The sequence below is a fragment of the Manis pentadactyla genome, chromosome 1, assembly GCF_030020395.1.
Source record: "Manis pentadactyla isolate mManPen7 chromosome 1, mManPen7.hap1, whole genome shotgun sequence".
Lineage (NCBI taxonomy): Eukaryota > Metazoa > Chordata > Mammalia > Pholidota > Manidae > Manis > Manis pentadactyla.
The window spans coordinates 14,226,759-14,245,904 of record NC_080019.1 but is presented as its reverse complement, the minus strand read 5'-3'; the positions used below and the strand labels follow the sequence as shown (position 1 = coordinate 14,245,904).

At 52.4% G+C, this 19,146-nt stretch overlaps 1 protein-coding gene across 2 annotated transcripts in view; it reads right to left on the bottom strand.

The window, feature by feature from the left end:
- Positions 1-19,146, bottom strand: part of LZTS1 (leucine zipper tumor suppressor 1) — a 45,830-nt gene that overhangs the window by 8,638 nt on the left and 18,046 nt on the right. The window contains exon 1 of one of the 2 annotated variants that reach the window (XM_057490585.1): positions 1-3,498. The exons of the other annotated variant lie outside the window; for it this stretch is intronic. The gene's annotated coding sequence lies outside the window, so the exon portion shown is untranslated. Of the gene's footprint in view, positions 3,499-19,146 lie in introns of those variants that run through there. 2 annotated transcript variants of the gene reach the window in all.

The following is a 19,146-nucleotide window of genomic DNA, read 5'->3' as shown; positions in this document are numbered from 1 at the left end:
CTCTGGTACTGGGCTCTCCACTCATTCCTCCTTTGTCTGCTAACTCAGTAGTCGTTCTCAGAGAGCTGCTTTGGGACGGGCTATGCTAAGACACAGTGGTGACTGAGCGGTTGTGTCCCTGCTCGCACGGGGCTTGGGTTAGTGTGGCGTGCACGGGCCCTGGACAAGGCAGCGTCTGCCGTCCCAAGGGATGTATGTGCTGTGGGGCAGATCAAGCAGAGTGAGTGGGATAGAATTCGGGGAGGTGTTTTTATCCAGGCAGTACAAGGGAGGCCTCTCTTGGGGGTATCACTTGCAGAAAACTCAAGGAAGTGAGGGAGCAAGCCACGTAGGAGTCTGGAAAAGAAAGCAGCTCAGAGGAAGCCCCCGGCACAAAGCCCTGAGCACCTGCAGTGGATGCGCATGGCATACCTGGGAACAGCAGGGGCTCCCGGGTGGCTGGAGAGTGTCAGCACCAGGGGACACAGGAGAAGCAGAGGTCAGAGATCTAGTGGGCACCAGGTGACAGTGGGCCTGGCTGCCTATAAGGGCTTGGCCTCTCTGAGGTATGGAGCCCCTGGATGGCTTTAAGCAGCTGACAACTTGCTCTGACTTAGGCTCTGGAGTGTCAGTCTGGCTGCTGGGTGGGGAAGGGGCTGTTGAAGGGCCTGGGTGAAAGCGGTGGGTCAGTTATATTAGGTGAGTGGCTAACATGGCTGGGCCAGGGTGATAGCTGTGGACTAAATTTTAGATGTCATTTTAAGGTCAAGCAGATAATTTGCTAAAGGATTGCACACAGGAGTGAGAGAGAAAAGAGTCAGGATGATGCCAATATTTTTATCTGTGCAACTAGAAGTAAGTCACCCTTTATTGAGATGCAAAAAATCACAAAGGAGCCAGTGTAGGATGAGGCAGGAGGGGAAAACCACAGTGTGGGTTAAGACTTTGAGTTTGCAAAGCTTATTAGCAGCCCAGGAGTGCTGCAGTGTAGGCAGCGGAGCGGGGAGCAGGTCTCCACGTGAGCATCATTTGTGTCTGAAAGCCAGCTGGTCACTGAGGAAGCAAAGACAAGAAGACAGGAGGAGTCAGGGGACAAGCTCATGAAGGGCATGTGGGCAAGGAGGAGTCGGGGAGAGGAACTGAGCTGGCTCCGGCGGATGCAGGGGACCCAGGAAAGCCAAGTGAGGGCAGGTGTCCTTAGGAGGGACCGTTGGTGACTGAGAACGGGCCATGTGGAGGGAGGTCATCTGTGACATTGACAAGAGCAGGTCGGGTGGAGTGGTGCAAGGAGGCCTGCCTGGAGAGGGTTCAAGAGAAGGAGGAGGGGAATATTTGTACCCTGAACGGTGAGGAGTACGTGACAGGCTCGCTTTGGGTTCCCAGTGACGCCACCTGGCAGCTGGGACAGGTGATGTAACCTCTTCAGCAACTTCACTGTCAGCTTCACAAACTAATTCTAAGACACACTTGAACTTTTCTTTAACAAGTAATAGGAATGAATCTCAGAACCAATGCTGAAAACAATAACCACGACCTTGCCAGTCACCAGAGAGAATACACGAGGCTGTCAGTGCAGGTGCATTGCAGATTTAGGCAAATCTAAGCAGAACGGCTCAAAGCTAGGGGAGGCTGTGCGGTTGTCAAGCACTGAGTGTCAGTCAGTCAAAAGATGGGGAAAAAAACTACAAGTTTAATATAGTAGGAAATGCAGAAGGAACCCTGCATTCTTAATTCTGCTCTAAATTACACTGTCAACCCTAAGGGTGTGGAAGAAGTCCTGGGTGGGTTACAGAGAGCTGCAGGGGCACAGCTGAAGCCGGCTGAAGCCTCCTCAGCCTCTAAGGCTTTGATTCAAGCCTGCATTGTTATCCTGAAGAGGAAAGTGCTTACATTATGCAAAAATACATTCTATCTTCCAGTAATAAAAGTGTAACAAACATCACTGTGAAAGTGTAATGTCTGTTTTTCTATGAAAAGCTTTTATTAGATTGATGACCCCCCTAGAATCAAGGAAACAGTCAGGCCCACCTCATAGGATCAGTATGAGAAGCCTACAAGACACTGCCATAGCTAAGGAGTCTGGCACATGTATTCAACGCCTGCCACGGGGCCGGCAGGTACCCTCGCTGGTATCTGTTACTTACACCACCCTCCTAGTTCTCTCCAGCACTCATCACCCCCATGCTATCTTCCCCACCTCCCCTCATTTTCCTCACCCTCCCAAATGTGACTTTCTTGCCTCCCACTCCCCAGTGGCACACCGCCCAGGAGCATGCGTTCCTCTGCTGATCTAACAGCTGACTAGAGCAAAATGTGTTTTTCATTCCCAGGTCATTCATCTCTTATCTGAGGCCTTCAGGTCCAATGGGGCAGAACATTCAACTGGTGTCTGTATGAAAGAAGCTATTTTTGGCCCAAAGACTCTCCTGTACTTGCACATTGTACCTCTTGGGCACTGGGGACTTAGCCTTAGCCCACTGATTCACATTTATCAGCATCTATACGTACAGTGGTGCAGAGGTAAGACAGGTGGCTGGGGCATCAGACAGATTTGAAAAGGAATCTCTCTGAGTTTCTTTGCATACAAAATGGAAATAGTAACTATTTCATGGGACCAGAATGAAGACGGAGCACACTAACAGAAATCAAGTGTGACACTGGGTACACGACAGGTGCTCCGCAGATGTGCAGGTGACCAAGGCCAGGACAAGATGAGGGTGCTGCCCTCAAGCTGCATACACCACGGTTGGGGGACAACATCAGGGAGACGTGCTACATGAATCTGTTTGTGTCTCTCCTGCTCTATCACCATCATCTCTCACCTGGACCTGTAGGCAGCCTCCAAATGTGTCCTACCCCAATCTGTTCATCCTAAGCATCTGAGGGTCTCCGTTGTCATGCTCCCTGCTGAAAACCCCTCAAGGCTTCTCTTTGTCCTTGACTGAAGCCACCGCAGGCCCTGGCTCCGGCCTGCTTCTCTGAGCCCATCTCGCCCCATTCTTTCCTTACATCCACAACCGCGCCACACTCGCCTCTCCTGGTTGAACACACCGAGCCTTTCTCACCTACTGCTGCCTCTGCTGACAATTCCCTTCCCTTAGCTTTTTCCACAGATCACACTTTCTCGTCCTTCAGCTCTTAATTCAAAGATCACCTCCACAAGATGGCTTTCTCTGGTTACTTTGGAGAAGTCCATCTCTTCCATTACTCTGTTATTCCAGCCTATTTATTTTCTTCCTGAGACATGCTTTAACTCATCATAATCTTACTTTTAATTCATTGACTGTATGTGTTTTCACCAGAATATAAGCTCAATGAGAGCAAAGACTGAATCTATATCTCCTGGAACAAAAGTTGGAAAATGAGGAATTGACTCAAGGAGGTTGGAAGACGTGGCTTTTGTCATTCAACTGCCCAGTGACCAAGGTGGAATTTGGACTTCGACCCAAACTCCATGATTTGCATGTTGCAGCACATGGTGGGTGAAGCGGGAAGGTGCACGGGCCCTGCCCTGGAGGGCAAAGCGAGCGCCGGGGGGAGAGAAGCCTGGAGAAATCAGATCTATGGCCTCCTCTTCCCTGCAGGCAGTCGACAACAAGGTTTCAGGTCCTTTGCTCCCCGCAGCAGCCGCCTGGAGGGCCTGTTGATGCACAAGCACTGTGCTCAGCCCTGGGGACTGAGGGGACGGAAGGGGAGGAGCTGATGCAGGGGCAAAGGACAGGGCGAGCAAGGGTGGTGGCCCCAGTCCTCTGGGTACATTTCTGGTCATGGACCCGGATCCCCTGCTCCCCACCCAGGCATACACAGAGGAGCTTTGAAGTTCAAGATTATCCCCAGATGCACTTGAAGCTAAACTAGTTCGTTTTAAATGTCTAGACTTGCTTGTGTTCAGTTTGGAGAGAGCATCACAGATGCTTGGCTGTGATCCATCCTCCTCCCAAATTCAAGGCCTTCCTACCCACCCAGCCCTGCCAGGCCTCTTTACCTTCAGGAGGAACAAGGGGAAGGGGTGCATTTTCATTCCTGGGAAGCAAATCTCTACTGCCCAGGAGTACTGGGGTGAAAATAAACAATCTCAGAGATCTTGGAGATTCCAGAAGGAGAAAGGAAGAGAGAAGGACTGGAGAGGAAAGAGGAAAGGAGCCACAGAACCTTGTATCGAGTGTGCCACAGTGACCTTCTGCATGACCTCCTGCTGGTTCACAGAAGAATCAGCAGGAATTAGGCTTTGGGTCTAAAGAGAAGAGCCAGAAACAGGGAAAAGGGCCCCCTGGGGGCTTGCCTATACTTCTCAGCCTCTGGCCCTAGGGAATTCAGGAGGCTTTGCCCCCAGGATTGCACCAACCCTTCCTCTGTCCTATGAGACCTCTCAGCCAGGTGTGGCCGCTGCACCAGGACAGGCAGTAACTGGGACCTGGGAAGCCCTCAGCTCTGAGCCACTTCTAACCCCACCACAGCCGCCCCTCCCCCACGCCACCCTGCCCTGTCCTTCCCAAAGGAAACCAGGGCTCAGGCCAGAGGGATGCCCTCCCCTGAGGGTCCCTTTCTAGAATACGGAGATGGAGGAGTTGAAAGGGGGTCTGTCTGGGCTCAGGAAGGAGAGAAGTAACACTACTCACCCTACCATCCTGAACCCTGGGGAGAAGCAGCTCTGGCCTTGCACACACCGGTCCAGACTTCTGGCCGGGGGAGGGTGAGGTTCCATACGGCTCCCTGCCTCTCCCCACACCCAGTCTGGAGAGGTCACCCACAAGATCAGAAAGCAGCCTCCAGCCACCCACTCCTTCTCAAACCTTCCTCCTCAGCCTGGGTCATTACCCCTTGCTCCCGGCCTTCTCTCCCTCCTCTGATCCCTCCCCATCTCTTGGCATCCTGGTGGGAGGGAGGCCAGGCATCCCCAGCATCTCTGCTCTGCCTGGCACCCTCTTTCTGAGGCACTCCACGCAGCATGTACCCACAGAGACCACTGCCCGCCGGCTTCCCCAGCACCCATCAGGTGTGTCCTAACTGCCTCAAGGCAGCCTGTAGGCCGAGCCTGGCCAAAGGGCTGCAGTGTGGGGGCTCACCTGGTCATTTATGTGACAAATATTTATTCAGCATCTGAGGAGGGCCAAGTACTATTAAAGTGCAGGGGGAGGGAGGGAGGAAGAAAAGTAGTTAGTGCATAGGAGGAAAAAAAGAAAAGCCAAAGGGATGGGGGTGGGGGGCACAGGTGTGTGTGTGTGTGTGTGTGCATCTCTGTGCTCATGCATGCATGCATCTACTACTTCAGTTGTAGTGCCCTGGAAGCCTGAGAAGACAGCATTCAGAGAGAGGCAGCCAATGAAGTTTTTTTGGTAGAACAGGCAAAGGCCCTGTTTTAAAGCAGTGGGTCTCAAGTGAGGGTGACTTGGCAACATCTGAAGACAAGACATTTTTGACCATCATCTGGAGGAGCTACTGGCATCCAGGGGGTGGAGCACAGGACGGCTCCCACAGTGAAGAATTACCTGACCCAAGCTGTCAAGCACCTAGGGTGAGAAACCTAGTTTTCAAGAAACAGAAGGAACTATAACTTTAGGACCTCAGTTCTTCCATTGACTCATTGTGACCTTGAGTAGGTGACTTCAGTGCTCTGCGCCTCTGTTTCCCAACTGCTACAATGGGGGTAACCATGTCTGCCTTGCCAAGGATTTTGTTATGAACATGGAAGTGAGAGCTTAGGAAGTACAGGGAAACATCCCCAGTGCTGGGTGTTGTATGCTCTCTCATTACTCTCCAGGAGAGTTCCCCAAGATACTCAGTTACATGCTAGGCAGTTTATTTGAGAAGCACCCCAGGGCTGCACTCCCAGAACAGAACCTGGCCTGACCTCAGAGATCTCAGCATTACCACGTGGCCCCACGACAACTCTGACCTTGAGAGCAGCAGAGACTGGAGTGCAAAATGTAACTTCCCTCTCCTTGGTTCGGAGCCTGGAGCCCACTGTGGGATCAGTGACCAGCCACAACATGAGTGGCTGGATTGTTTTCCAGGGCTCCTTTGAGACCTCTTAAAGATTTCATGAGAGCTATCAAACCCCTCCTCACAAAAACGCCTCCCCTCCAACATTTCAACTATGACTTCTTAGGGTTCCTTGACCCTGAATGCCCCTTGACTAGCCCAGATTACAAAGATCAACATATCCTATGTTGGGAATGAAACATGAGCTCTGGGGCTCCAGGAGAAATGTATAAGCTGGTCTTAGATCACTGACCTAATAATGGCTCCTGCTTCTCCTCAGGGACTGGGGGTGGGAGCAAGGAGAGGAAGTGAAACTTGGGGTGCTGTATGACCGCAGTGCAGCACCCCCCATTCTCAGACTCCAGGGCCCTGCAGCTCTAGGTCCCAAGATGTGCACAGATTTGGGCTCTGCTTCAAAGGGGTCATGAGGGAAAGCTCAGGGTGGTCAGGGGACTCCCCAGATCATGATGAGCACCGCTGCCTGGGGCAAGGCACCTCCCCAGTGCTCCCCAGTCCCTGACACGCCACTATTAGAGCTTCCTGCTTCTGTTTAACTTTAACCTTGATCAATTTTTAAAATACGGAAATACTGTAAAAATAACAAGTAATTGCCAATTCAATTGTTACAAAGTTGTCATATTTGTTGAAGAAATGAAACATCTCAGTTGAAATCCCCATTCCCTATGCCTTCCTCCTATCCCCAGGGGGAGTCCCGCCTTGAACTTTGCAGGTGCATTTTTTAAAATCTGTATCATCTTTAACACCTAAGGATACTATATGTATTGCTCTGTTTTTTACTTTCTATAAAGAGTAGTATGTGGAATGTGTCACTTGGCAACCTTGATTGTTTGACTCAACAGTTTATATTTGGGAACCACGTCTGTCCCTTCTTTCACCTGCCATGATGTGGTGATCGTGTTTCCCAGACATTCCCTACTGAGCTGCTTCTGGTGTGTTCCTAAAGCCCTCCCGTTATGATCTCTCCTCCTCATGTGTGGACACTTTTCCAAGACTGATTTTCTTCGAGTCTTGGAGGAGGTCTAGTTTTTAAAGCCCTTTCCCTTAAATCAATACCCCTGAGGAGGGCTGGCCTGTGGGAGGGACCCTTTTGGTCAGTACATCAAAGGAGGGCAGCAAGAGCAGGACAGAGACCCCAGTTCATACTCCCCCATCCTGTCTGGGCTGAGACAGCTGCTGTTATTAAGAGGGTGCCCTTGGCAGAGTGGAGGTGGGAGGGAGGGTCCTGAGGTGGGTCGGGGGTCCAGGGGCTTGGGCCACCCAGAGAGGGCCTCCTGCTGCAGGTGATGGAGGGCCTCCCCGCTCCAAGGCAGCTGGATATGGGGGGCAGCCCCTTCCATGGTCAGCTTTCTGCAAATGCTGAGCTGGGCAGAAGCTCATGGAGGCCCACGCAGGAAGGGACTTGCCCAGTTCTGGACTCAAAACTAGCGTCTACAACACCAGAATCCAAAGCTGGTTCGGCTTCTGTCTCTTACTTAGACTTCATTTGAGTTAAGTGATCACCTGGGGGTGAAGTAAATTTACTCCCTCCTTCACGTCCCAGGCCTATTCAAAGACTCTGGCCAAGACAGAAATAAAAGGCAGAGTCTCTGCTTTGTAGGACCTGGTTGATATGAGACAGGTGCTACATAAGAAGCACTTAAAAAGCTGCAGCAGAAGCAGGGCAGGCCAGCAGCTGGTGGCGGGTGAGGGCAGCTCTCTCTGCCCCCAGCACGGAGGTTTGTCGTATGTTCTTGCCTGTACCAGTGAGGTAAGAGTTCTCATTCTCTTGTCTGCCTGTTGTGGACTAAGGTTTGTGCCTCCCTGAATCCGTATGTTAAAGCCCTAACCCCCAGTGTGGTGGTGCTAGGAGGTAATTAGGTTTAGATGCGGGCATGCGGGTGAGGCCCTCATGACGGGATAAGAGTCCTTAGAAGACGCCGGAGAGTGCTTGCTCCCAGTCTCCCCATCTTTCCCTCTCACCCTTTCTCTCCCTGTGTCTCTGTCCCTGCCGTGTGAGGACAAAGCAGGAAGGGAGCTGCCTGCAGCCAGGAAGCGAGGTCTCACCAGCACCCGAATCTGCTGGTGCCTCGATCCTGCACTGTAAGAAATAAACGTCTGTCGTTGAAGCCCCCTGGTCTGTGGTCCTTTGTTCTGGCTGCCCCAGCCGACAGGGACACTGCCCCCTCCCTCACGCCACACACCCTGGCTGGGCCGAGTCACCCTGCTTCTCACACTGGCTTTTGTTAAAAAGGAAAACACAGGCCCAACATGGGGTCACTTCTCCTAGGCCACGTCACCAAACCGGGGCTGAATGCCGAGCTGAAGTGCAGTGCTAGCCTCTCCCAGGGGTGGAATTTTAAGCCAATCAGTGTGGAATTTCCCGACCACTAGTTAGGCCATCTGCGTGGGACCCCCTGCTCCTCCCAAGGCAGGCCGACCTTACCTGAAACGATACCTAATCTCTTCCTTTGCTAATAACTTTTTGCCCCACCCTCTCTTCTATAAAACCTTCCCTTTTGTACACTTCAGAGAGCGTTTCTCTGCTTGCTGGATGGGATGCCACCCAATTAATGAATCACTTAATAAAAACAATTAGACCTTCATATTTACTTGGTTGAATTTTGTTTTCTGACACTTTCTACTCTTCCTTGGGGTCTGCGTCGCCCCAGCCTGGAAAGCAACAAGCCACTCACTTTCTGGCCCTGCCAGCTGTGACATCTTTGCCCCTTCAGGCAAACTCCCTGAGGGCAGGGTCTGCGCCTGCACAGTTGTGGTTCCCCTGGAGAGAAGCACCAGGCTCCAGCCATCACGCCCCGCTACCCTAGGGCTTGTCCTCCCCATCTGGTCCTCAGCAAAGGATCGCAGATGGATGGATCTGTTCTGTCGTCTGGCATAAGACTTAACCTCTAGCATCTCTATTTTCTTATGTCTTGATGAGCACAGCTGACACCCACAGAGCAGGTACACACAGGATTAAACAAAATCATGTATATGAAAATGCCTAACCACGATAAGAGGAATGGTACACACTGCATGAATTTAAACCAAAGTGCTTGTGAAATTATAAAGCAGTGTGGAAAGATGCGAGGACTAGGTCCTCATATATTTAGAAGTTAAAAGAGCTGGTCTATAGGGAAGGATTCCGCCCCCTGTCTCCACCCAGGCAGCCTGGGCCAGTCCACCGTGACTTGCAGCAGCAGGTCAGCCTCTCTGCCTCCAGGAAGGCAGCTGGGGCTGGCAGAGATGTGAGAGCAGTCCGCGGCGTCTGCCAGCTGGGGCCTGGGGGGGCCGTGGCTGCACCAGGCTGGTGGGCGGGTCCCCAGCCAGCTCCCTGCGGAGGCCTCTCTGGGGCTGAATGGGGCACGTGCCCATGGTTAATTGACTCCCCCTTCGAGATGACTCTCCCTGATCTTCTGTCCCACCCTCAGTACCCTTCCTGACTCAGCTTTTCTTATCTGGAATTCCAGTGTTTTGTGTTTCTGTCCTTGACCTCTCCTCCCACTTGCTGGTCTGAGATGAGGGTCAGGCCAGGGCCGGGGCCAGGGCTGGGGCGGCGGTGAGTCTGTGAGCCTGTTAATCTCAGCCCAGTCTGCAAGCCTCCCAGAGCTCCATTGGTGAGAGCATCTCAACACCCTGGGGCTCCGTGTGCAAAGATCAGTACATATTTTCCGAGTGAATGGATGAATGGAAAAAAGGCAAGAAGCAGGAGGAAGGGGGTGAGGGAGCGTGGGCAGCATGAAGAGGAGCTGGGGTGCTGAGGGGGAGCAGGCTGCCGGTGAGCTGGGAGCAGGGGCCCACGCACTCTTAATTAAGTGCACTTGGGCTCCTGGAAAGGCAGAAAGCGGAAGGGGATTCGTTGGCAGGCGGGCTGAGTCATTCCATCGGGTGAACCATCGGAAGCAGTTCTGCTTCCCACTGCTCGGGAGGAATCAAAAGCCACTCCACCTGGCAGCCTTTTGTGTGCAGGTCTGCAGCTTTCAGCCGTTGGCAGAGCCTCCCTCCTTCCTGGTGGGCAGCTTGTGTCTCAGCTGATGGACACTCCTCCTGGGGAACACGCTTAGCCGCCAATCCCAGCTTGCCCTTCCCCTTTCCAAAAATACAGCCACAGTTACATGCAAAGCGCATGCAGATTTCAGGGCCTACTGTTAGCGCAGCGCTGCTGCCACGTGAGAGAGCAGAAGGCGCACCTCACCCGCATCCGTGACTCAGGTGCCTTTGGGCGCCAGGGCCCACAGGAGCGGGGCAGCACCCAGGGAAGGGAGCCACTTCACCTCCCGCAAAGGGGCCAGTGTCTAAAGAACCATCTGAGAACTCAGACTTAAACTGGGGAGTGGGTGAGACACCCGGATGAGGGCTGGGCATCTCACTAGACTCCTTCCCGTGTTACTGGTCAGACAGTGGGCACCTAGGTCTAGTCGGGACTTTGGAGGTCACAATGCAGAGGGCAGATGGCGCCTTGCCTGCCAAACCCTGACTCCCCAGAGTGCAGACTGTGCTGAGTGCATTCTGGAAGGGGGAACTGAAGATACTAGTCTGCAGGGCCAGTGACTGGTTGTCACAACCAGCAGGGTCCTGGATCGGAACTGAAACAGGCTCTGCCTAATGTATTCTAAGGTGAGGTCAAGCTCAGGTTCGGTATGTAAAAAACTGTGATAAATTAGCAATGCGGCCACAGGCTTGGGAAAGGGGAGCAGCAACATGTTGTTGGCACCCTGGCCCAGGTACCAGTTGGTACCTGGTTAGCCTTCAGCCAATTAGACAACCCAGCATCTTGAATTGGATAGGAGATGTCTCAAATTCCTTCAGGATCTCTGACTGGAATGCATCATGCACATTCTCAGACCCCCCACCCCAGATTGCTAGGGCTCAACAATCTGTGTATTCAGGGCCCCTCAGAGGAAGCTAATGTTTGAGAGCTACTGTTTTGGAATAATTTTTGTGTTCTGTTATTGTACTGATCATAGACCAGCCCAAATTATCATTATAAGCTCCTAGAGGGTAGGGACCTAGTCTGAGCAAATGCTGGGTAAATGCTTGTGAATTTGAGTTGAACGAGCATTTTAATTAGATTTCATCTGAATAATTCCTAACCTCCCATTTCTCACCCATGCCCCCATCCCCTCAACTTCCCCATCCACCCAAGGCCCTGGGGAAAATTTTACCTGCTCTCAGTAAGTAAGAGAGCAAAACTCCTCTCCCTCCCTCCCATCTTCCCAGGGAGCCGCTCAGGACTCATGAAATTGACAGTGGGTGTCCAGGAAGGGTAGAGGACACTTCTAGAGTGCCAGGAAGTTCCAGATATAGAGTAAGGAACGGGGTATAAGATATTATCCCTGCCCAGTAATGTTGCAAAGACTTCAGAAACCTTCTAGGTGCTTCTTGGGCTAAGCTGTCCTCTTAAAATGCAATACCAGGGCAAGGGAGACTGGCCTGAATCCCCTTGCACACAGATTCCTTCAAGGACACCCTGAGCAGCCCGTTTACTGTATCCGCTGCATTATAGGCAGGTGGGGGAGAGAAGAGGGTGGGGGCTGCCTCTAACACCTCCCATCCCATCCCCACTGCCCTGGCTGTGGGCTCCCCCAGCCCGATGGGCAGCATAACTGGAAGACACAGGTGACTGTGGCCAACCATGTTACTGAACCAACTTGCCAGCCAGACTTGGTTCTCTCTGCATCCAACTACAGCTACTGGTTTGCAAAGAAACTTTCCCAGGAACCCAGAAGCTGTGAGCCCAGCATAGGCTACCAACAGGGTGACCATATAAACCCAACACTTTCAAGAGTGAAGGGGAACCAGTATTAACTACACCAGGACAGCAGACACACACGGGGAGTACTCACCTCTGGTATCAGCCATCTTTGTTCCCATGAGGGCCAGGGTGAGGATGTTGGGAAGAGATGTTTGGTGTCTCTCGGCCCCCATTCCTTTCCCTTAGCTACTTAGTGTCTGTTGACCACAGGGATAGGGGTGGAAACCAGTGAGTCCAGCCACGTACCGGACGCTTTACCTACAGGGATGTTGGGTGCTGCATACCTTCAAGCAGCTTTGCATTGGATCCTTATCTCACCTGTCCTGCCAACAACCCTGGGCAGGTATAAGCAGAGGCCCTGCAGTCACAGGCAGAAGGGCTGATTCTAGAGCCCAGGACTTCTGGTTCATAGGTCAGAGCATGTTCATCACCTCACACAGCCTGGTCGTGGGCCAGCAGGGTGGAAGCAGGACTGAAATGCCTGGTTGGGTGTCTAGATGCATGTCCCCTACGAGCACAAGGGCCAGCAGTCACTTTGGCAGGCAGAGAGGCTGTCACTGTAGGGTGAGCTGCTGGAAGCGTCTGCCCTTGTGGGTCCTTCACAGGTACTTGGACAGCACCGACTCTGTGCTGTCACTGCAGGGATCTACGGATATAGCGCTGACCACAACACACTCTGCCCTGATAGGCCTGTAAGTCATGCCAGAAAACGACAGATCCAGCTTGAACTCATGGCCCTGCACAGTCTAACCCCAACCTGCTTTCCCTCTTCACCTCCCATTAACCACAAGCTACACCAATTCAGAGCGCTTCCCACCTTGCCCCAGGACACAAGGTTGGGGACACTCGTGGGTGCACCTGACATCTCCCTGATGGAGTGACCTCCTTGCCAGTGCCCTTGACCGCCCTCAAGGGCCCTTCCAGCCCTTCCCCTCCTCCATGCCTTTGTTCACGCCGCTTCTCCCCCATCTGAGGCTCAGCCCCTCTCCTGCTCAGCTCAGTAGACTTTGTACTGCTGACTAGTGCTTTTGTTAACTAGGTAGTAAACTCCTTTGGAGCCGATTCTAATGGGCACACCAAAGAGTCCAGATGTCCTAGTGAGCCTGGGTTTTTACTTCTGCCATTTTATTTCTCAGGTCATATCTGGTAAACTTCCATTCTGTAAGCTCTGCACCCTACTCCCTGCAGGCACCTTCATCTCTACAATGCAGAGATAGCCAGGAGCACTGGGAGGAAACCCCCTCAGGTCCCTGAATGCATAAACTTCCTGCAGTTGAAGTGATTCCTGCCTCCTTGGTGCCTGTCACAGTGGACGGTCCTCACATCAGGCCAGTCCTTCCAGCTCTGCTATGATTTCATCAGCTCCAGGATTCCGAGGTGTCCGGCTCTAAGAATTATGTTCTCTTTCTTCTATACCTTCAATTTCTTGCTTTCTATTATTCTCTCCAATAAGCATTTAAGCACATGCAACTGACAAGCAGCATCCTAGCTCCTGCCCTCCATGTTCCCCTCCAGGACCCAGCATCTTCCCTCCTGTTCACCGCCAGGCTTCCGAGAGAGACATGGCCACGCTCACTACTGCACTTGCTCATCTCCCGCATGTGCTCAGTCCACAGCAGGCTGGCTTCTGGCCCTGCCAGGCCACTAGAAACGCTCTCCAGGGATATTCCTACATCCAGCCAATACTTTTCAATAGCCATCTAACTTGACCTCCCAGCCATTCTATATTCTTTTTCCACTCCATCCTTTTTGAAACATTCTTTCCTTGGCTTACACGATACTATGATCTCATGGCTTTCCTCCTACCCCCAAGGCCCCTCCTGCTACTACTTTTTCCTTTTACCCTGAATTGCTGGTACTCCTCAGGGCCCCATCTTGGACCAGGTCACCTGCTCCTGCTTGGCCCATCCTTTCCCATGACTTTGGCTGCATCCACATGCTGATGATTTTTGGATCCATGTCTGGAGCCCAGACCTCTTTCCTGAGCTCCTGCCCTGAACGTCCAGCCGTCTGCTGGCCCTCTTCCCTGGGATGGGCTACCACATTTCAAACTCAACATGTCCAAATGGAATTCGCCATTCTCTCTTCCCTGCCAGTACCCATTTCCTCCAACATGACCTTTCTGAGTTCCTACCCTTGGAGAACAGCACAACTGTGATCAAGCCAGAATCTGATTCCCTGACCAAGCCAGGAACCCTTGATTCCTTCTTCGCCCTTGGCTCTCTATCCGATCAACCACTAAGTCCTGTCTCGTTAGTGATTTTCCTCAAAACCAGCATTTCCCTCCACTCTAATGTCTTAGCTTAAGTCTCTGTGATATTTCCCTTGGAATGTTAAATAAAGTCCAAATTCCTGACAAGGCAGGGAAGGCCTTCATGATTAGGACTACGCATATTTCTATCTTTATCTCACATGACCCCTCTGCCCCTCCCCTCCCCGACTCCCCAGCTTCTGCAGACTTCAGTTCTGCACACTGTAGTATCCTTTTGCTGACCTGCTCACAGGCTTTCCCATGCTGCCTCCCATGCCTAAGTCCCTGGGAATTTGCTGAGACAGGACTTCCACTGGGACGCCTGCATGTCTTTAGTGTGGCCTCTGCTTGTTCTTATAATGGCACTTATCACCCCATAATGCAGGCTGTCTTTGTTCACAGCTCTTTCTCAGCAGATTATAAGACCATGCTTTATGCAACACTACACACCTGCCTTCTAGTCTAGTACCTGGCCCAGAGCTCAATACGTGTTTGCTGAATGAATGGATAATCATGTTTGAAAATCATATTTGTATTCTATTTTGTGGTTCCATAAGCTGCCCTTTCCTAGCCACGACACTATAAACACTACACAGTGGGTGTTTATAAACATTTTTATCCCTAAGCCCAGGCCAGGGGCTCTTTAGAAGGCACGTGGTAGCCTGGAGCACAGCCGTGGCTTTCTGTACCCACCATGCTCCGGGGGAGGCTTGTCCATGGCACTTGTGCCCTGGTGGCCCCCAGTCTGAGGGTCTGGCCCAGGGCTGTGGGTGTGCTAGAGCACATAGGCCTGCGCATTAAGCCTTCCTTCTGTGAGAAGAGCACAGTGCCTGACCGGCTGGGGGCGCAGCACCTGTACTGGCACATGTTTTTCTATGGCATCTACACTCTGAGCTCCATTCTGTGTAGAGAATTGGGGCTTATGAGTGACCGACTGTCCTGATTTGCCTGGGACTGTGGGGATCCCTGGGATACAAGGCTTTAGTGCTAAAATAGAGAAAGTCCCAGTAAAACCTGAGTGAATTACTGACCTTATCTAGTCAGGAAGTTTGCTTAGTACAGAAGAAGATTGAATTAGTCCTCAGTGACACCTGACCTGACCCTTGGCCCCTCAATGGGTGGCTCCCTGGGGGGATGTGATAGAAAACAAAGACGGATTGACTCTGTGTGTGTCTCAGAGCAGGGAGCTTGGCTCCTGGAGCACAATGTCTGCAGTGCCATGGGGTAGGGAGGCAGAGTATGTGTAGAGACAGTGGGTGTGGGTGAAACTGCAATATTTCCAGAATCTCTCTCCTGGCCTTAGTGCATCTCCACATCAGTAGGTGTTTCCAAGGGGTGGAGAGACGTAGTTCATCCCCATCTCAATAGGTAATTACAAGGGATAGCGAGGACGTGGCTGGACCTGAGAGGTTGGGTGGGGTCCCTCTTTTTTGCAGCCGGTTGTGAGACACACGGGTCAGCAGAAGTGGACGACTTCTTGTTAGCAATAAATGGGTTTCTCCCACTTTATTTCTCCCTTTGACTGATTTCACTTTCAAAGGTAATTCGCTCTGGGTTGGGAAAATATTCCCCCCACCTCCCCATTGCCCGGAGTTACAGTGTGGGATCATGACGGAGGGGGAGAAAAGGAAGGATTGAGTATATGGCCAACCTCAACCCCCGCCCCACCCCAAGCATTCCTGCAGGGCCTAGAGAGGGGTGAGCAGGGAGCAGGGAAGGGCCCGAGATCTAAGAGGATTGGGGAGGGGCAACTGGGGGGCAGGGAGGAGAGTCGGGGGGCAGTTGGGACATGTGCATTGGTCCAGTCTGACAGCAGAGGGAGGAGCAGACTGGAACAGGGCAAGAGGGGCCTTCATGTGATGTGAATGCAGGGACTGAGGGGCTGAGGAGGGAAGGGTGGGGGTTCTCTGCAAAGCCGCAGTGGAAGTGCATGCAGACACTGCATCTTAGCTGCTGGTTTTGGAGATCTGATCTCTTTTGTGTGGATGTCACGTGCCCGGTGAGCTGTTATTCACTAAAAGAAGTCAGGGCTTAGTAGCAAGGAGGTGTATGGTCGATGCATCCTGGAATGGAAGAAGTCATGTAGCCTGCAGAAATGAAGGCAGCTTTCAGGGAGCAGAGTATGTTTTAATAGAAAGAGAAGATTGTCAAGCTGGTAGCCACCTACCCCTCCTTCCTTACCACCATTACCACCAAAAAAAAAGGGTAAGAGGCCTGTAGGTTATCAAGAAATGGTATAATCCTGGGGTTGATTTGCTCTGTTTCATGTTAACATACAATGACTTAAAGGGTGAACAGCTATTAAAGCTATTCCTAATATTGGATATCAGGATTGAAGGGAAGTATATAAGGCTGGTATTACTTTTAACAGTAAAAAATTGAGGTAAAGTAGTTTAAGAACTGGGCTTTTCCCTGGGGATTTTCAACTCAGAAGTTACTTTCTGGGTTGGAGAGATAAGGGGAGAGGGCTAGAAGAGCCCAATAGCCCCGTGTGGGCAACCTGACAAGCACCCTTTCCTCTGTTTCTATCCACTGCAGAGCCAAACATCTCAGTGCAAGACCTGAAACAACAGGATTTGTCGGCATCTTGGAAATTTCCCAGAGGGACTATCTATCTGTCCATTGCCAATTCTGGCTTGGTGCAGAGTTGAGGAATTGTGTCTGGAGGAAGCTGAAAGGAGGAGACTGTGTGTGAGAGCCCCTCCCTGCCACCAGCGGTGCCCTCCAGGCCTTGGGAAAGCAGTGGAGAAGAAACCCCACCAACTGGCTATTTCTTGGAGTGTCTCACCTCCGTATCATTTAACACAGTGTCTAGCGTACAGTTGGAGCTCAATGAATGTTCATTGAGTGAATGACATGAGAGAGAGAAAACTTCCCTCCTTGGGTTGCTCCTGGATTAAATAGATCCTCCACAGCACAGTAGCTAGAAGGGGCCTTTCTAAACCAGGCCTGGTAGTTCCTGTGGAGGCCCTTTACAGTTTCTGCCCTTAGGAATACTCTCTTGATTTCCTTCCCAGAGACCCGCACTCCCAGGGCATTTGTGACTCTACTATAAGCCCTGCAACCCAGCCCCTTCCCAGTCTGTCCCCACTCAGCCCCTACTAGCTCCTCCCCATTTCCTCCAAATGCTGCTCAGTTCACAGCAGCCCCATAGCCTTGCTCAGGCTGGTGGTCTAACCTAGAATCTCTTGCACAACTTGCCCCTGGTCGCAGCCTTCAGCCTGGGATAACCACTCTCCAAGGTCCAGTTCCTCCAGCAAGCCTTCCCACACTGCCTTGCATGCCTCTCTGTTGCTTCCCAACCAGGCAGGACGCTACTCTAGCACTGATTCTTCCTGTCTCAGGTTGCTTGCTCTTTACCTGCCCATCACCCTGCACTGGTCTCTGGGCCTCCTGAAGACTCACTCTTATTCTTTTCCACATACTCAGTTAACAGACTGTTCAGGAAGGAGGGAGGGAGGAAGAGAGGGAGGCCAGAGTGGCTCAAAGAGGTTGGAGGAAGAAATGTTAGTGGGATGGTGTTGGGAAAATAAACAATGGCGGACATCTACCTATTTGCCTCAGAAATTGCTGTAATCAGCACGGAATTTCCTTCTCCCATTCAGCTGCCTTCCCAAGAAGCAGAATTGCCGTGGGCTGCAAGAGGACTGGGGACCCACCTTTCACGTCCTGCCCAAGGCCGGAGGGGACACCACCCTCATCCCCTGAGGCACGCCACCCTCCCGCGTCTCTGGAGAAGGTGAGGTTGGCTTTCCCTCCTTTTCTCAGTTCTTTGGAAGCACCGGCCCTGAGCTGAGAGCACACCCCAGAAGGGCCCGCCCTCCCCCGCCCTCCCTCCTGCCTCATCTGTACAGTAATAGCCCTAATTGCAGGGACGTGGGCTCCTTCTGCAGCCTGCTGTCTGCATAAAGCCCTGTCTCGTTTTCTCTGTGTGGGTACTGTTCCAGCAGGCACCCTTCCTTGGGAGTTCAACTGTCATTCAGACATCATGAAAGGCCCCTTACAGCAAACCCATTCACTGTACTCCATTGTCCCCACCTATTCACTGACATTCATTGGGATAATTCCTCCCAGTGCCACATGCACGGAGGCACGTGCACATGTGTTCAGTCCCCATGTCCCATTAGCAGTGAGGACACTTGAAATAAAGAGCAGCGCTGCCTGTGTTCGGGGCTGCCCCCCAACGCCCCAGAGCTGGCGAGTCTGCTGAAGCAGAACTGGCGGCCTCTGCAGGGTGGGCAGTGATGTAGGGGTGGGGCATCCCTGGCAACGCCCTCTTCTGAAACATGTCAGCTGCATCACTCCAGACAGATACTGCTTCCCCCCCACATCGCTCCGGAACCGCGACCGAAGGAACTGACCTGCTAGATCTGGAGATCCAATCTCTGCCTTCCTCAGCTGCCCTTGGCCTGATGCTCGGGGCTCTCCAGGAGGCCACTCTCAGTTCCTTCCCCAGGCTTACCTGCTCCCTCCTCGCTCCCCAGACTGCACTCCCCCTGCTCCCGTGAACCTTTGCTGATGCTCTGCTGCCCTATTGTCTCGAGGCTTTGCTCAGAGGGCAGGCAGTGACAATGGCAGTAAGAACAGCCCCAGCTGTCCTCCCTCCGTGACTCAGCAAAAACAGTGTCTTCAACATGTTTAAGGTAATGGTTAACAAGAAGACTGTTAGACTATGAAGTTTCACTGGAGGAAGCAGAGTGAAAGAACGTGAAAAAGGAGGCACAGAGAGAAGAGTCAGGGGCATGGCGGGGCTTTCATTCGGTCTATTCTGCCACCGCCCACCAGCCCAGCGCCACCTCCGTCCTCCTCCCCAGAATCAGGCCATTTCTTCCTGACGTTAGGACGCCAGGTCTCCCCTGAGGGCTGAAATCCTACCACCAGGCCTTCTAGGACCTTCTTTGGACCTGCCTGTCCTGCTCTACTTTGGCAGTGCCTTCAGCCTTCCTGATGCCCTGACCGAGCACTCCGAGGCCCCTGCATGTGCACAGATCATGACTCCTCGGCTGGGATCCCAGACCTGGAGGGAAGAGGCAGCCGCTCATTGAGAGCACCCGAGGGAAAAGTCTGCACTTAGGCAGCTGCTCCCGGAGCCCACGGGGCTTCTGGTGGCCGGCGCAGATTGGTGTTTGGTTGCCTAGTGGGAAACGATGACATTTGTTCTCTCCCAGGACTGGTAGGATCA